Raw genomic sequence first — 17488 nt, 5'->3', positions numbered from 1 at the left:
AGAGTGAGGCTCATATCAAGATGACTGTAACCAGCATTCTGCGACCCATTAAAGAAGCAGAGCAAGATGACAGCAAGTGATGCTGCCTGTCCTCAGATTTAAAATCACATGACTCCTGCTCTACTTCTACTTTTACACAAAACTTTTTAATCCATTTGCTTCTACTCTATACTCTGTAAATCTGTCAATAAGACATTATTAGGCTAGGAGGCCTAGGACTATGTCTGTCTGGTTCCACATCATCATCTCCAGCAAATAGCACATAAGTAGGCATATAATAAATGCTTTTTGAACTAATGAATGAATTAGATTGTTGACCCAAGTGCCAAGCACTCTATCGTTACATCACCCACTTACCAACACATAGCGCAAATTCAACAGAAAAATTCTGAAGTATTCTCATGTCATTTTCAGACTCTTTTTCTTGGTTATATACAAAATTATTATGTCATAGGTTAAGGACTTAGAGCAAACTCTAACAAATGAAATTATAAGTAAGATATTAAGAATATTGTAAAAATAAATATATCAGTACACAAAATCTCTTAAGATTCACTGATGTGCGGACAAGCTCCAGATATCCATTCACTATGGGTACTACATTTCTATCAGTTGGATGCACTTTGCTGTATTTGGGCAGGGGGTGTTAGCTGGGAGGTTTGGGGGATGTTACATGACTACCAGCAAAACAGCAGTTGTGTAATTTAAACAGAAAAGCCTTGACATGTACAGAAGAAACATTTCTAAAATATTAATTTCCACAGAAACTTTAACAATAAATTGTGCAATAGAAATAAGTAATATTCTAAGTATATTTTGCATAATAAAATTCTTACAAATATATGTCTTTTAGCAAATGCTTGTGAATACCTTAGAGAAATGGGGTACAGATTTGTAGCCCTTAAGAATTTCAAAAAATAATTAGTTCTAAGTGCAAACAAATGTACTTTTACTCTCCTAGTATTATAAGTTCTACTACTTCAGCAACCTTAAGTTATTTGGAAACTATACATTTACAGTTCAGCTGAAGAACAGCTTGTGGAATTATTCTGCCCCTCTTTAACTGTCTTCCTATCTTTTGTTTCAGTGAAATGACTTTTTCTCAGGAAAATCCTGAATGTTATTGCAAAATTATATCTTCCTTAATATTTCTGCGGCTCTGTATCCCTGTTAATACTCTCCTTTGGGAAACCCTTTCTTCCATTTGAGGAGAAAGAGGTAGGTTTGAGACCTGACTCAGGCTGTAGGTAAGACAACAGACAATTCACTTGTATTGTTGAATTGTCATAAGTAAAGGAGGAACAATGACATCTACCCTATAGGGCTATTGTGAGAAAAAATAAGACACCATATGTAGCAGTTCTCTGCTTTATAGATACATTAGTGTACATCTGGCAACTAAAATTTCAGCTCAGTCTGTCAAAGATCTCTCTTCCTTACGTTTATCTTCAACTTTTATGGAAACATCTCCAACCCAGCATTAAAAATACATATTCAGTTCCCTCTTTTATGAAGCACTGTGCTAGCAGCTAAAGATCCAAAAAGAAATAGTCAAAGGGGAAGGAGAAAATCATATGGTCTCAGCTGTCCCTTTATATTTAACAGAACAACCTTGCGACATGTTGTGTACAAGTATAATCAAAAGGCTTGACATTTAACCTAAACTTTCTCTCATGTTTCTCTGTTTATGTTCTTTGACTTGCTGAATTTCAAGAATGCCAAGAGAAAAATGTGTACTTTATTCAATTAAAAGCTTTTGTAGCACTGAACTTGATATAGAACATTGTGCCCTCAGAGATAATAAACCATCCTTCCTATCAATATGCTTAAAATCATAGTGTAATATAATACTGAACATATAGTATTTCTTAATCTCAATATACGAAAAGGTTGACAGAATCCCTCAAGTCCCTGCCACCTCCATGGACTGCCTAACTTTATCAGAGATCCATAAGAGCATGTTCCTGGTCCTAAGCCCCTAAGACTTCACCTATGTCAGGTGAGCTTGGAAAGACAGTGCAAAATGCATGCATAAATACTTTGCCAAAATTAGAGTCCGACTCTCCATGTGTCCTCTGTACCTTAGTCTAGTGCCTGCTAGGCTTCCCAAGGGTCAGAGGGGAAATAGCCCCGGAACTTTCTTACCAGCCATATTTGAGAGAATGGAGGGCAATGGAAAGGAAGGGAAGGAAAATGAAGATGAAAGAAAGAGATCCAAAATAGATGACCATTCCCAATAAAAATCTTGTGAAAAAGAGCACTTTCCACTTCTTTACACTTCCCTCACAAACTGTCCCCTTTATGCCAAGTTCTAGTTGTATGCATCTGAAGACTCCATTACAGATCAGTTGCTTTTCCCTAGAAGGAAGGGACAGGCAAGCACAAGTTCCCTGACCACACACAGAGTCCAGAGTAAGCCGCTAAAATACCAGTCTAACCTCTTCAATCATGTATTCTTTTATGAAACTCAGTCCAGAAATAATAAAACTATTTACAAAGGGGAAATGTAAATAGCTATTGTTTTAAATTTACATGCAAAAATTATTTGGCATTGCCCATATATGCCATATCCACTAAGCTTTTGTTTTAGTTTCATTTTTAGTGAGCTAAGAGAACACAAACATCTCCCTATTGAATGTCTTTAGTATCTCTCAAACACAATTTTAATGAATTAAGTTGGGTCAAAATACATGTGAAGACTGGCTTTTGGAGATTAATTGCTGTCAATTAATTAACATCTTTGTAATTAATAACAAAGATGATATCAAAGGAAGAAAACTCCATATGCAGTCCTACTGAAACCACACTCTATCAGCGCTGGAAGGAACTCTGAATTCACGAACCCCAGTGCTTTGCAGTTGCCCTCTGTACTGTGGTGAAGGGGTTTGGGAATTACTGAGAGATAAAGGGGTTGCTTCATGGACGGGACAGTATTGTCCCATCCCATCCTGCCCATAACTTCAGCTCTGTCCCACCAATGAGGTTTCTGCACTTTTTTTAAAGAAAGGAGTCCCATTGTTAAATATAAATTTGAAAACTAATGAACTACTCATTTTACAGGCAAGGAAAGGTCCAGATAATTTGTCCGACCTGCTTAATGGCGTGTCAAAATGAATGCAATCTTCCCATTCCATGATACTATACTGCCTCCTTTCCAAAAACATTTAACAGAACCCACTACATAGGGACAGAGAGAACCTGTGTACACTTACAATATCTTGTTCTATCTCAAAATTTTTTCATTATTCTATTCTTACAAAATACTACTTGTAAATAAGAAATCAAATTGAGTCTGTCTAATAATGTAGCCACCAGCAATATGATTTAAATTTTAATTAATTAAAATGAAATAAAGTAAAACATCCAGTTCCTCAGTCACACTTGCCACATTTCAAGCATTCAAAAGATACACGTGGCTACTATTTGGACAGACAGACATGAAACAGTTCCATCCCTGAAGAAAGTTCCGTTGCAAAGTGATGGTGTAGACAGGATCCCAGCACTGTCTAAACAAAACAGCATTTGAGTCATGTGTCACAAATGCCACCAAGAGACACTATCCCCTCAATTTAGTATTATATTCCCTTTCAAAAAATAGGGCAAAATATATACTTTACTCCATACTTTCTTCTATTTAGCTGAAAGTAAAAACATAAGTCTTGTAGCAACTTTGGAATTTATCCTGCCATACTACTCAGCAGAGTCAATCATATCAAAGCAGAAAGTTTATATAGCGGGAAAATATTTTTCAACTGTAATTATTAATATTTTCCTTAATACAATTTTTATATGAAGCAAATAAAAACAGCATTGCCAAGGTTTTTAAATAGGGTTAGGTGAGATATCTAGCAACTCTATACTCATACTTTAAGTTCATCATTATTCTCCACAAGAATCAATCCAAGTAAGGAGAGTTGTTTTTTCATAACTGAAGAGGAATTACTAGAGTAATTCATTACATTCGATGATTACATACTTTTCTGACAATACTCTAAAGCAGGGGGGGTCAAACTCATTTTCACTGGGGGCCACATCAGCCTTACAGTTGCCTTCAAAAGGCCAAATGTAATTTTAGGACTGTATAAATGTAACTACTGCTTAACAGTTAAGCGAGAGCTCGGCACTGCCGCTGGGTAGAAACAAGGTACCGGGCCGGATAAAACAAGGTGGAGGGCCGTATTCGGCCCGCGGGCCTTGTGTTTGCCACCTGTGCTCTAAAGGACCATAAAGCATTTGAGAAAATAATATAACCATTAAAAAGATTTCAGTTTAATGTAAGGACTGATCGCAAAGTGAATCAAACAGAATTGCTTTAGATGTTCTTCGGGAACATAGTAAAAGATAAATAGTTATTTTAGAGTCAAAAACATCTTAAAATGGAATTAAATGAAACAGAAGTACTCTAATATAAAAATGATATCAGAAACAGAAAGAAAGGAATTTGGGAAAGTTTATAGCAAGACCTCGTTTCCTGGCATTAATAAGGTTTTACTTGAAGGTGAATATAAAGTTTAACACCTTTATTATTTTTGCTGGAACTCTAAAAGTATGGTTATTTCCTTATTTAATAAGACTGGTAAATATCTGATACTTAAGAGTTACATTATCAGATACTTTAAATGCCCACTTTTGGTAACGTCCTTATTAAAATATGTAGGGCAGTTTCCCGTGTATTTAGTGGCTTTAAGATTGCTTTAAGTTTAGTAGCTTTAAGTTTATTTAGACTAATACCAGGGATTTACTCACTTAGTAAACCTTGCACACTATGTGCCAGGTACTGTAGCAAGTGCTAGAATACAAAGATAAAACTGTTAAGTTTCTTGCCCTCAAGAAGTTCAGTCTATTTGGGGAGACAAATTTACAAATTGACAACACAGTAGTAGTAGTAGTAGTAGTAGTAGTAATAGCAGCTATTAAGCAATTATTATGTATCAACTTACACTATCATAAATGTTATGATAAAACTATATAAAGAGTATACAAAAGAGGATCCCTAATCCAGACGGAGATAAGGGAGGTTCTCCAGAGACGGTGAAGCACAAGTTCGTCTTGAAGAACAAACCTGAGTTAGCCACAGAGAAGGAGAATGGCCTTCTGACAGAGTGAAAAGGCAAGAGAACTTAGGTGCACACACAAAGGAAAGGCCTTGGAGAGAGACAAGCAGATTCTTACCATGTGGAGAAGACAGGTGGCCAGAAGAAGGCTAACAGTGGTGAGAGGCATGGCCAGAGTCTAACTACTTCCATCTGGACTCAGTTTCAGCTTTTTATCTAACCTAACTCTTCACACAGTTTTATTCTTTCACTTCTGTGTGTATTTCATTTTAAAATTGTAAATATAATTGTGGGAATTTTTAACTTATCCTAATTGTTTTGCTTTTCCCTTTGTTATTTTTAGCTTCTTTTGCATTTCTTTTATTTACTTTCCATTATATTAACTCATATTTCTTTAGAATGCAATCTTAACATATTCTCAAGTGTAAATCATTTTTCATTGACTTATCTATACAGTAAGGGATGTGAACAACCTAATCTGGGAACATCCATATGAGACAACTGGCAGTTTGGAGGCTTTTTCCTTCCTGCCCCAATCACCCTTCTACTCATATATCCAATTCCTTCAACAACTGGATCTGTCCTCCCAGAAACCCATCCTACAGCTCAGTTCAAGATGACTCTGCAGCCTTGGGTGGTATGGCTCCACCCCCCCATCCCCCCACCCCTCGCGGCATCCCACAATAGTTCCTAGAATTCATAAATTCAAAATACTACATCTTTCCCTATGTCCATCCATGGACTTGCTGATGAATTCTACTAAACATTTAAAAAAGAATTAGTACCAATCTTTATTAAACTCTCCCAAAAAATAGAAAAGGAAGGAACACTTCAAAACTCATTTTACAGATCCAGCATTACCATAATACCACAGCCAGACGAGGGCACTATAAGAAAAAAATAGTACAGGCCAATATTCCTGATAACACAGATGCAAAAATCCGCAACAAGATATTAGCAAACTATATTCAACAATACATTAAAAGGGTTACACCACATAATCAAGTGGGATTTCTTCCAGGGATGCAATGATAGTTCAATGCTCAAATCAAACAATATGATACAACACATTAACAAAATAACATTTAGATTAAAAAAATCTTTTGATCATCTCAATTAATGCAGAAAAAAATTGGCAAAATGACCTTTCATAATAAGAACTCTCAACAAACTGTGCATAGAGGGAACATACTTCTACATATAAAGACCAGATACAGCAAGCCCACAGCTAACATCATACTCGGTGGTAAAAAGCTGAAAGATTTTCCTCTAAGATCAGGAACAAGAAAAGAATGCTCACTCTCACTACTTTCATTCAATGTAGTACTGAGAGCAATTGGCAGGAAAAAGAAATAAAAGGCATCCAAACCAGAAAGGAAGACATAAAATTGTGTCTGTAGGTGACATGATACCTAAAGAGTTCACCAAAAGCCTGTTAGAACTAATAAACAAGTTAAGGTTTCAGGATACAAAAATCAACATATAAAAAAATCATTTGAATTTCTGTACACTAACAACAAACTATTTGAAAGAAAAATTAAGAAAACAATACAATTTATAATAGCATCAAAAAGGACAAAGTACTTAGGAAAAAAATTTAACTGAGGTAAAAGATCTTTATGCTGAAAACCGTAAAACACTGATTAAAGAAATTGGAGAAGACACAAATAAATAGAAAGGTATTCCATAATCATGGATCAAAAGAATTAACATGCTTAAAAATGTTCATACACTCAAAGCAATCTATGGATTCAATGCAGTCTTTATCAAAATACCAATGGCATTTTTATCATAAATACAATGAACAACCCTAAAATATGTGTGGAACCATAAAAGATCCCAAGTAGCCACAGCAACCTTGAGAAAGAACAACATTGGCAGCATCACACTTCTTGATTTAAAACTCCATTACAAAGCTAGAGTAATAAAAGCATATGGTACCAACACATAAAACAGACTCATAGATCGATGGGAGAGAATAGAGAGCCCAGAAAGACACCTGCACATATAGGAGCAATTAATTTAAAACAAATAAGCTAACAATATACAATGGAGAAAAGTAGGTCTTTTCAAGTAATGATGTTGGAAAACTGGAGAGTCACAGGCAGAGAAGTGAAACTGGACCCATATCTTTCACTATACTCAAAAATAAACTCAAAATGGACTAACAACTTGAATGTAAGACCTGAAACCATAAAACTCCTAGAAGAAAACATAAGCAGTAAATTCCTTGACATCAGTCTTGGTAATCATTTTTTTGGATTTGACATCAAAAGAACAACAAAACAAAAAAATAAATATGTGGGACTACATCAAACTGCAGAGCAAAGGAAACCATCAACAAATAAAATGTGAGAAAATATTTACAACCAACATATCTGATCAGGGATTAATATCTAAAATACATAAAGAACTCATAATTCAATTAAAAATCTAATTAAAAGTGGGCAAAAGACCTGAATAGACATTTTCCCAAAGAATACCTACAACTAGCCAACAGGTGTATGAAAAGGGGCTAAACATCACTAATCATCAGAGAAATCCAAATCAAAACCACAATGAACATCACCTCACACCTGTTAGGATGTCTATTATCAAGAAGACAAGAAATAACTACTAGCAAGGATGTGGATAAAAAGAACCCCTGTACACTTTTGGTGGGAATATAAACTGGTACAGCCACTATGTAAAATCATAAGGCAGTTCCTCAAGAAATTAAACATAGCACTACGATGTGATCTAGCAATGCCACATATCCAAAGAAGAGGAAATCACTGTCTCAAAACCTATCTGTACTCCCATGTTTTTAAGGCTAAATAATGTTCCATCATTTATATAAATATATTTATATAATGGGACATTATTCAGCCTTTAAAAAAGAAGAAAATTCTGCCATTTATGCTTGCATGGATGAACCTGGAGGACATTATGCTCAGTGAATAAGCCAAGCAGAGAAAGACAAATACTGCATGGTATCACTTATAGGTGGGATCTCTAAAAAAAAAAAAAAAAGTGTAATTCATAAAAAAAGTACAATAGTGATGGCCAGGGGCTGCGATTAGGGGAAGTAAGGAGAGGCTGGTAAAAGGGTACAAACTTTAAATTATAAGATGAATAAGGCCTAAGAACCTAATGTATAACATGGTGACTACAGTTGATAATACTGTATTGTATAAATGAAATTTGCTAGAGAGTGAAACTTAAGTGTTCTCACCAAAAATAAGTAAGTATGTGTGATGATGGATGTGTTAAGTAACCTGGTGGTGGGGATCCTTTCACAATGTAGACGTGCATCAATCATCATGTTGTACATTTTAAATAGATATTATTTTATTACTCAATTATACCTCCATAAAGCTGAAAAAATAAAGTAGTATAATATCATTTGAAGGTAGACTGTAAGCAGCTAAAGTCGGATGTTTCAAACCTTAGATGACTACCAAAAAGGAAAAGAAGCATGGCTTATGGGCCATAGTTAAGACAAAATGAAAATATTTTTAAAAATTAATCCAAAAGAAGTTGGGTCCTATGATAGAGGGAAAAAAGAATTGATGAATCAAATAGAAAAAAAACTAACAAAACGTAAATATAATTCCAATCATATCAATAATTACATTAAATATAAATGGTCTAAACCTTCTAATTAAGAGATTTTCAGAATAGTTTTTTAAAGCAAGACCCAATAATGTTTTTTCTACATGAAATCCACTTGAAATATAAAGACATAGATAAGCTAAAAATAAAATGATGGACAGAATATCTCATGAAGACAATAACTGTAAAAAAGTTGGAATGCCTAATAAATATCCATCACACAGAGTAGACATAAAAATGAGCCATATTAGCAGGTATATTTACTAATGATAACTAAGTATAACAATCTGAAATGTTTATACATCCAATATTAGAGCTGCAAAATGCATGAAGCAGAATATGACAGAAATGAAAGAAGAAACAGACAAATCAAAAAGCATACTGGAAATATCAGTAATTGATAGAACAAGTAGACAAAGTCAGTAAGGCTATAGAAGACTTGAACAACACCATAAACTAATTTTACCTATTTGATTTTTATAGAACATCCTAAAAAACAATAGATGAAAACACATTTTTTCTAAATACACAGTAAATATTTGCCCAAAAAATCATATCCTGGGTGATAAAACAAGTCACAATGAATTTAAAAGGCGATTTAAGTGTATAATTACAAGTGAGCCAAAATGTCAACATGGCCTTGGCAAGTCATTTCATTTATTATTACTTCTATAAAACTAAGAATCCCAAAGCACCAATCAGAAAGAATATATGCATCTCTGTAATCATAACAGCATTAACACAATAGCCAAGATCTGAAAACAAAGTGCCCATTAGTAAAAGAGTGGATAAAAAAATGCTGTGGCACATTTACACAATGGAATACTATGCAGCTGAAAAAAGAAGGAGCTCCTGCCCTTTGAGACAGTGTGGATGGACCTGGGGATTATTATGTTAAGTGAAATAAGCCACTCAAGGAAAGACAAATACCATATGATCTAACTTATATGTGGAATCTAATGAGCAAAATAAATTGACAAACAAAATAGAGTCACAGGCATGGATAGGAACAGATTGACAGATCTCAAAAGGGAGGGGATTGTGGGACTGGATAAAAGTGGTGAAGAGATTAACCAAAAAATTTATATACATGGCCCAAGGACACAGTCAGTGAATAGTGTGGTGAGGGCCAGAGGAGGAGGAGTAGGGGCTGGGTGGGAGGTGGCACAGAGGAGGGGGGAAATGAGGGATATCTGTAACAGTGTCAACAATAAAAAATAAAAATAATTAAATCAAAAACCCAGAATAACAATATAGCCTTACAAATTTTATAAGGATTATGTTAATTCTTAAATTAAAACTCTTAGAAGTGGGGAGCAAACTGGGTGGAGGGGGGCAAAGGAGGAATATTGACATACTGTAATAGCATAAACAATAAAATACTTTTTAAAAATAAGAGCCTGACACATGGAAGATGGTTTTATTGATTATGTCATTGTCATTATTCTTAACCTGGATTAAAGACCTCCCAAAGTAGGTCAAAACTGCTTGCCTTCAGCCCTTCCCGATGTGGTTCTGTTGGCTGGGGTGTGGACCCATAAACCAAAAGGTTGCCTGTTTGCTTCCTGGTCAAGGCACATGACTAGGTTATGGGTTCGGTCCCTGGTTGGGTAGGTAGGAGAGGCAACTGACCGATGCATCTCTCCTTCCCTCTCTCCCTCCCTTCCCCTCTCTCTAAAATCAATAAGCATGTCCTCAGATGAAGTTTTTTTTTTTAAACTGCTTACCTTTGAATATATATGTATATAACATCTTCACTGGTAACCTGATCTCAACCAAGAAAAAAATAAAACACAAGAATCCTCATGCATCTACCATCAGTGTTTTGGCCAAGTAATTCTAGTTCTTATACCAATGTAAGTAACATAAACATATTTTAAATAATATAAAAATATCTGTTTACAAGTAATTGCAAATAAAGTAAAAGCAAAGTTAATCCACTCGAGTGAATCAGGGAATCTCATTTCCAGCACTGAATGTCCCTGTGGTCACATGTCAGCTCTAATGTTTAGTTTGCAACTAAAATGTTTCTCCTCCATTTAGAATATATTGTCTTTAATGTTTCAACCAATCTAGAGCTCTCAGAAAAAGAAAAAGCTGTTTATAGTATATGGCAAATGAGAAGGAATGATAAGCAACTACAAAATGCAATAGCTAAAATACTCACAGAAAATAAGAAAATGAATAAAGGTTGAAAATTACTTACAGGTGTCATATTCTACAGAGGTATATTCTACAAATGTCTTGGTTATTCAGACTTGCCATTTTACTCTTTTTTATTTTTAAAGATTTTATTTATTTATTTTTAGAGAGAGGGGAAGGGAAGCAAAAAGAGAGAGAAACATCAATGTGTGGTTGCCTCTTGCACGACCCCAGCTAGGGTCCTGGCCCACAATCCAGGCTTGTCCCCTGACTGGGAATCGAACCAGCGACCCTTTAGTTTGCAGGCCAGCACTCAATCTACTGAGCCACACCAGTCAGGGCCATTTTATTCCTTAACAATGTCTCTTACAATAATTTGAAAGAAAATTAACTGGATTATTTATTTAATCCACTCCTCTGCTTCATCAAGACAAATGATATTTCCAGCTCTCAATTGGTCTCAAGAAATATACCTTCTTTCTCAAGTTTAAAAATTAATGATATATTGGGTTTGGCTGGGGTAGGGTAGAGGAGTGGGGATAATACAGACAACTGTAATTGAACAACAATAAAATAATTTTTTTAAAAATTAATGATAACTGCGGGTTGGCATGTCATAGATGGCTAATTAGTGAGAGCAACGAGAGCACACACTACCTCACTGTAGAAACCAAAAAAAAAAAAACAGGTACATGCTGATTCATTCCCATATTTGTAACCAGAATGTACTAAACTTTATCCTAAAAAGAAGCATATTCTGGCTTTACTTATAGCACATGACAATGCACAGTGGGAATGGTTGTGGATAGTGGACATTAAAGGGTTTAGACTCTTACCTACTTGGCTTTGAATTCTAGTTTCGCCTCTTACTAGTTGCATGACCTTGTTAAGCACTTAGCATCCTTGACTCTCCCTTTCATCATCTGTAAAATAGCAATGATAATAGTTACTTCCTTTATTGTACTTTTTCATTACCATAAGCCCTGCCTATACCCTCTGCCACCTCCACCCACCCCCACCCTTCACAATAAGCACACTGTTGTCCATGGCCACTTTTAAACTAGCTTTTAAAAAAAAAACAAAAACAAAAACATAAAATATCCTTATGATGGGAAAACAGTTGAATGGAGCAAAATTTAGGAGGACAAAATGGAATGTATATTTCTGTGTTGAAATAGTTTACCTCTGTGTTAGGCTGAGATAATCACAGTTCGGTTATGTTTCAAGCAAAGTCCTGAAAGTGCTCCCTGGTTTCTTCTTGCCGCTTATAGTAAAATGCAACAGGAGACAAATTGAGGAAGGAACTGTTAACAATCAGAAGTTGCTGATTTGGGAAATTCTTAGCCTATCCAGATGGCAAAAGATGGTAAAATAAGAGATTGCTTCTGAAATGCTGGCCTAAAAAAAGAGAGGGTGGGGGGAGGGGTTGCAGGAAGCTCCCAGTACAAGATGGCAGTGTGGCAAGGTCCTGAACTCACCTCCTCCTATGAGCACAGAAAATTTACAACTGACAGAGCAATTCCCCCTGAAGAACTGAAAGCTGACCAAACAGCTTTTGCACAATGAGTGACAGAGACCATACAAAACAGGTAGAAGAGACATCGCTCAGTAGGTACTATGAGAATCCCATCCTAAACACAGTGACCTGACATAGGGAGGGATCATTTAAGGGCCCAAGGGCAGACTTGCCCACCCTGGAGAAAAAAAAAAAAAAAGTGGTTTAAAGGACATCTGAACTATACAGGAAGAAAATCCATTTACTCACCCTAGAGCATTTGCCAAATGGGAGGGAAGCCATGGAAACTCTCTCCAGTGTCAGAAGCACTGGAAAGCACCAAGTGTTGCCCTCCCTTCTATCTTGATCACATGGACAGGAGCACAATTCAGATACCCTAGCCAGGCAGCCAAGGCTGTCGCAGGGTACCCCAGGCCTCAAGCCCACACTATCTCCATGGCTTACCCTCAGGACTCCCCATAGCCCTTGCCCACTTCAACCACAACTCTGGGCTTCAGTGCAGCTTACGCTGGATGTCCCCATAGCCAGCTATAGCTTCCAACAGCCTGCTAAGGTGACCCCTGCTCTGTTTGCTCTTGGGAGTCCCTGAGGTCGCACACACCCATTATAGCTGCAGGCCTGGAATGGCTTGTGCCTGAGACTCCATGATCTGAGCCCACTCCAATTCCAATTCCAATAGCCTGCCAAGGCAGCTCCAGCACAGCTTGCTGCCAGGTCTTCCCTCAGCCTATACCCACTACAGCTACAGCTTCAGCCTGCCCGCAAAGGTGGCCTCAATGCAGCCTGACCCCAGGACTTCCTGTGGCCTAAGTAGACTGTAGCTACAGCCCAGACAGCCCTCCAAAGAAGCCCCTATATAGTTTGCCCCAGGATCCCCCTGCAGCCCATACCTGCTCCAGCTGTACTACTAAAGACCCCCAGCTCATGCAAAACAGGCAATCTAACCAATAAAGAGTTCAAAACAAACTTTTGGTCAAGATGGTGGCATAGGCAGACGTGGCTTGATCTTTGCACAACCACATCAAATTACAACTAAAATATAAAACAACCATCACTCAGGAACATCAGAAATCAAGCTGAATGGAAGTCTGACAACTCTGGAATTGAAGAAATCACATCCATCCAGCCTGGTAGGAGAAACAAAGACACTGAATGGGTTGGTCCCACACCCACATGGATAAAAATTCAGGAAGGATATCTCAGGGGCAAAGAGTCCCAGACTCACACCAGGTTTTCCAGCTTAGGATTCCAGTACCAGGAAGATAAGTATCCACAACCTCTAGCTACAAAAAGCAGCAGGTATTGAGTCAGTGGAATAAACTTCAGGACCCCCAAGCAGTTCCTCTTAAAGAACCCACATCTACACTCACCTACTCAGACTCACTCTCTCTGAGTTCAAGCACCGGCGTAGCAGCTTGAAAAGTACCAGTAGCATACAAGGAGAAAATGAAGTGTCTGGCATCAAGGTGAGCAGAGGCCATCGTCCCTTTGCTTAATCCCTCCCCAACAGAGCCTGTGGGCTGGTGCCATATCTGAGTCTCCAACAACGTGGCTAGCATTGTTTGACCCACCTTGTAGATCCCCAGATGCTCTGCCCAACCCAATTTAGGGGCCCAACCAAGCTGCTTTTCCTTAGGAATGGCTGGTCCTGGCTCCTAAATCCTATCAAACAAGCAACAGCCAGCTTCAGTGAGCCCTAGGGGCAGCCAAATTAGAGTCAGAGCTTGGCTTCACCTGGGAATCTCCAAGCCCAGCACAAGTAGCACCCATCTCAGATTGTGTTACAGCTCAGGCAGGGTGCCCTGGGCAAAACACAAGTTGGGGTTGAACTTGGCCAGCACCACCAAGGAAACCCCAGGGCCAGCACACCCAGCATATCTACAGACTATGTCAGAGCACCACCACCCTGCCCCTGCACAGCTGATCCTCCACAGACAGTGGAGGTTGGTGGTCAGTAGTCAGAGCCAGTCCGTGCAGCTGACTGACCTGAGTACATCCCTCCCGTTGATCTACCAACAGCAACCTAGCCTCAAATACAAGAGGAGGGTGTACTCAGCCCACATGAAGGGTGCTCCTTGAGTACCCAGCTTGGGTGATAGGGGAGGCTGTGCCACTGGACCCTACAGGGCACCTACTATATTAGGCCATGCTACTGAGACAGGGAGTCAAAGCAGCTCCACCTAATACATAGAAATAAATACAAAGAGGCTGTCAAAATGAGAAGACAAAGACACATGGCCCAAATGAAAGAACAGATCAAAACTCCAGAAAAAGAGCTCAATAAAATGGAGATAAGCAATCTATCAGATGCAGAGTTCAAAACAATGGTTATAAGGATGCTCAAGGAACTTAGTGAGGACCTCAGCAGCATAAAAAAGACCTAGTCAGAAATGAAGGATACACTAATCAAAATAAAGAACAATTTACAGGGAAACAACAGTAGAGTGGATGAAGCCAAGAATCAAATCAATGATTTGGAAAACAAGGAAGCAAAAAAACAATCAGAACAACAAGAAGAAAAAAAGAACCCATAAAAATGAGGATAGCATAAGCAGCCTCTGAGACATCTTCAAGGGATTCAACATTTGCCTCGCAGGGGTACCAGAAGGAGAAGAGAAAGAGCAAGAAATGGGAAATCTATCTGAAAAAATAGTGAAAGAAAACTTCCTTCATTTGGTGATGGAAATAGACATGCAAATCCAGGAAGCACAGAGTCCCAATTATGATGGATGCAAAAAGGTCCACTCCAAGACACATCATTATTAAAAGACCTAAGGTTAAAGATAAAGAGAGACTGTTAAAAGCAGCAAGAGAATAGAAGTTAGTTGCCAGATAGTTGCCAGATGGGAGGGGGGAGAGAGAGAATGTGTGAAGAGGTAAAGGGAATAAGAAGTACAAATAGGTAGTTACAGAATACCCATGGGGATGTAAAGTGCAGTACAGGTAATGGAGTAGTCAAAGAACTTATACACATGACCCAGGGACAGGAACAATGGTGGAGGGATTGCCTGAGGGAGAAAGGGATGCTGGTTGGAGGGAGACAAAATGGGGAAGTCAGAACAACTATAATAGCATAATCAATAAAATATAATTTTAAAAAACAGTTCAAAATAATGGTTATAAGGATTCTCAACAAACTCAGGAGCACAGATGAAACCAGTGAGAAATTCAACAAAGAGATATAAAATATTTTTTAAAAGCAATCAGAACTGAAGAATACAATAACTGAAATGTAAATACACTAGAGAGAATCATCAATTATATGATGTAGAAGAGTGATTTAGTGAACTGGAAAACAAGTAGCAGAAATTATACTATTAGAACAGCAAAAAGAAAAAAATAATCCAAAAAATAGTTTATGGGGCCTCTGGGACAACATTAAACACAGCAACATTCAAATCATAGGGGTCCCAGAAGGGAAAGGGAAAAAGACAGAAAACCTGTTTGAAGAAATAATGGCTGAAAACTTCCTGAACTTGGTAAAGGAAACAGACATCTAAGTCCAGGAAGCTGTGAACCCCAAACAAAAAAATCCAATGGTCCACACCAAACACACTGTAATTAAAATGCCAAAAGTTAAAGAGAAAATCTTAAAAGCAGCACAACAGGAGCATTTGAGATTTTGCTCCCCAGCATATGTCATAAGTTTGACTCAAATAAACTTACAAAAATTCGAAAAAATAAAAAAATTAAATAAAGAAGCACTATTAAGACAGCTAGCTATGTACAATGGATTCCCCCATATGATTATAAGCTAATTTTCAGCAGAAACTTGACAGGCCAGAGGGAATGGCATGATATATTCAAAATTTAAAAAGTAAAACCCTAAAACCAAGAATATTCTGTTCACCAAGATTATTGTTCAGAAATGAAGAAGTAAAAAATTTCACAGACAAGCAAAAGCTAAAGTAGTTCATCAATGCTAAATTAGCATTACAAAAAATGTTAAAGAGACTTCTTTAAGTGAAAAAGACAAGATCATAACTAAAATTAAAAGATATATTTAAAAGATAAAATCTTGCCTTGGCTCAGTGGCTCGGTTGGCTGGAGCCTCATCCCATAAACTGAAAGGTTGTGGGTTTAATATCTGGTTAGGGCACATACCTAGGTTTCAGGTTTGATCCCCTGTCAGGGCAGGCGCAGGAGAGGAAACTGATGAATGTTTCTCCCTCACAGTGATCCCTCTCTCTCTCTCTGCCCCCCCCCTCTCCCTTCCTCCCTCCCTCCCTCCCCCTTCCTGTCTCAACAAAAAACATGTCCTCAGGTAAGATTTAAAAATAAAAAAAAGATTTTTAAAGATAAAATCTCACCAATAAAAGCAAATATTTAGTAAATGCAGATCAACCAATTATAAAGCTAGTATGAAGGTTAAAAGAAAAAAGCAGTAAGAGCATGTATAACTACAGTAATAAATTCAGGAATATATACAAAAAAGATGTAAAATATGTCAAAAAACATAAACTTGGTGTGGGAATAAATATAGTGCTTTTAGAATGGATTCTAACTTAAGTGACCATCAACTTAAACTTTATATGCTACAAACAGAGCCTGTTTTATGTGAATGTTATGGTAACAACAAACCAAAACCTATAATAGATACAAAAATAACAAAGAAAAAGGAACCCAAACAAATCACTAAAAAAGCCATCAATACACAAGAAAGAGAATAACCAGAAAATAATTAATGAAATGGCAGTAAGTACACTCCTATCCACAATAACTTTAAATGTAAATGGACTAAATGTTCCAATTAAAAGACAAAGGGTGGCTGAATGGATAAAGAAAACTACCTACCATGCATATGCTGCCCATCAAAGATTCACTTCAGATCAAAAGACACACACACACACCAATTGAATCAGTAATAAAAAAAACTCCCAACAAGCAAAAATCCAGAACCAGACAGCTTCACAGGTGAATCCTACCAAACATTCAAAAAATTAATACCTATCCTTCTCAAACAGTTCCAAAAATTTGAAGAAGGAAAGTTTCCAAACTCATTCTACAAGACCGCCATTATCCTATGTGATATACCACAGAAACCAAATGGAGAACTGCCTTATCACCTAAGTAAATACAGAAAAAGCAGTTGACAAAATTTAACATCGATTTACAATAAAAACTCTCAACCAAATTTAGTGTAGAAGGAAGACACCTAACAGATATGACAAGCCTACAGTTA

The sequence above is a fragment of the Desmodus rotundus genome, chromosome 10, assembly GCF_022682495.2.
Source record: "Desmodus rotundus isolate HL8 chromosome 10, HLdesRot8A.1, whole genome shotgun sequence".
In the NCBI taxonomy this organism is placed as follows: domain Eukaryota; kingdom Metazoa; phylum Chordata; class Mammalia; order Chiroptera; family Phyllostomidae; genus Desmodus; species Desmodus rotundus.
The sequence above is the reverse complement of the archived record's forward strand: the minus strand, read 5'-3'. Positions refer to the sequence as shown.